Here is a 2341-nt window from a genome sequence, read left to right as displayed (position 1 = left end):
CAAAGGTCCCCGCCTTTGGCCACCACCCATCTCACATTGCACCTGACCCCTTTGGCCCCTCCCATAGGTGGTGAGCCCATAGGAAGGGGGACCCACGTATCCTCTTCGGGCTGTGCCCGGCCGGGCTCCATGGGTGAAAGCCCGGCCACCAGGCGCTCGCCAACGTGCCCCACCTCCAGGCCTGGCTCCAGAGTGGGGCCCCGGTGACCCACGTCCGGGCGAGGGAACACTGTGTCCAATATTTATATTCATTATAAGGGGTCTTTGGGCTGCACTTCGTCGGGCCCCTCACCTAGGACCTGTCTGCCTTGGGTGACCCTACTAGGGGCATGAAGCCCCTGACAGCATAGCTCCTAGGATCATTGGGACACTCAAACCCCTCCACCACGATAAGGTGGCAGCCCAGGGAGAGGTTGACATGGCAGCCTTGGAGAAGGATTATGAGGAGGTCGGAACTGATTCCGTTGAGGGTGAAGGCGATGGGGAAGGAGAAGATTATTAAAAATGAAGACATCTGAAACAAGTGATCTGTTTGAAAATAAAATGTATTGAAACATAGCTATTTTTACTTTTTTTCTTTTGAAACAAAAATAATCATAAGCTTGAGCTGCAGAACTGTAAATTCTGTCGGGATCAGGAAATGGACTCGGATCAATCTTATTGTTGGTAACATGCGTTTGGATCTCTGTAGAATGCATGTGGTAACCACAGCCTTTACCTTCTGTTTAGAAAATTACGTGCCCAAAGACGTCAACGCTGCCATCGCCACCATCAAAACCAAGCGCAGCATCCAGTTTGTGGACTGATGCCCCACTGGTTTCAAGGTTGGGATCAACTATCAGGTGCCCACCATGGTCCCTGGTGGAGACCTGGCCAAGGTCCAGAGGGCTGTATGCATGCTGAGCAACACCACTGCCATCGCAGAGGCCTGGGCTCGACTCAACCACAAGTTTGACACAACTAATAAGAGGCGATGGATGGATGGATGGATGGATGGATGGATGGATGGATGGATGAAAGCAGACATGCCATTCCAATTACCCAACCCCCCAAAACTAAAAAAGAAAGAAAGAAAATTACATTAAAGGCTAAATTTAATCAATTGTTTGCATTATTAATCTGACTGCCAGAGGCCTTGTTTCATTGTTTTTGTGAGATTATGTGGATAATTGTCTTCAGAGGAAAGAATCCTATAGCAGATTAATTTCCTGCAACAAACACACTGACATACAAGGACTCAGTGTTATAGCTGTTTTTATTTCATGTATGAAAATTTACTCCTGACTTGATCTTTTTCATTTAATGTTATTTTTTTATTCTAAAGTATTTTCACATAACTGTAAGATAGTAATGATATAGCTTTACAGTTAAACATTTTTTTTGTACTTTTTTTAATTTTAGTTTTTATACAATTGTCAAACATAGTTGGTGCAATCACAAGAATTCCTTGTTATAAAATGAATTAAATTTTGAGTTATCAAAAACCAAACAAGGTCTTGAAGCCACAAGGCAGCCTGACAGGATGAAGAGCTTAATATACACGTTTAGTTATAAGATGGCAGGATGCCAACGTTCATCCAATATCTTTATTCTAGCTGATAGAACACCTGCAGAACAGCATATCAAATTGTTAATTAATTGTATTCCCAACTCTCAATTAATTTTCAACAGGAGGTGCAACCGCACTTTCAGTATATTGTCTGTGAGCTTTCATTTATTTCCCTTGTTACCAGAACCAAACCCATCTGAATGGCCCTCACTCCATCAGTTAGCATGCCCTCTGTCAGCAAAAGGCGAATTTTGTTAATAATTCATTCATCAAGGTTTTCTTTTCTTTCTTTTTTTTTTTAGAGGTCAGAAGTTGGACTCTGGGAAAGGAAGGCACCTTGAATCTCAAGCAGATTCAAAACAATAGGTTAGAGTGGGCACTGATTAGGTTAACTTATAAAAAAGAATATCGTGAATATCATCTTTTTTGTTTGCTTATCAGGAACTACAACTGCAGTAATCTTGCAGAGAAGCAACTGGTCCTTGTGATGTGTTTGGTCTTTTATTTTTCCTCATTATCACAGATTAATCATTGTGTTTTACCATATTTCAAAACATGCCCGTTTGCTTTAAAGCTAAGTCTTACTTTGTAAAAGTGCAGAACCTGTAGTTCATATTTTCAGGGAACTCTTACCCTGTGACTTGTTTACAGGATCATAAATTTTCCACTGAGAATATAGAAATGGCACAGAGCCAATCCTGGCATGAACCCTGGTGTGATGAGCCAACATTCAGGTACAGCTTGTAGCAACAGCTCAATCCTGAAACACACTACGTTTTTCTTTAATTAAAG

Source organism: Kryptolebias marmoratus, linkage group LG8 (genome assembly GCF_001649575.2).
Source record: "Kryptolebias marmoratus isolate JLee-2015 linkage group LG8, ASM164957v2, whole genome shotgun sequence".
Taxonomy (NCBI): domain Eukaryota; kingdom Metazoa; phylum Chordata; class Actinopteri; order Cyprinodontiformes; family Rivulidae; genus Kryptolebias; species Kryptolebias marmoratus.
This window is presented reverse-complemented; position numbering follows the sequence as displayed.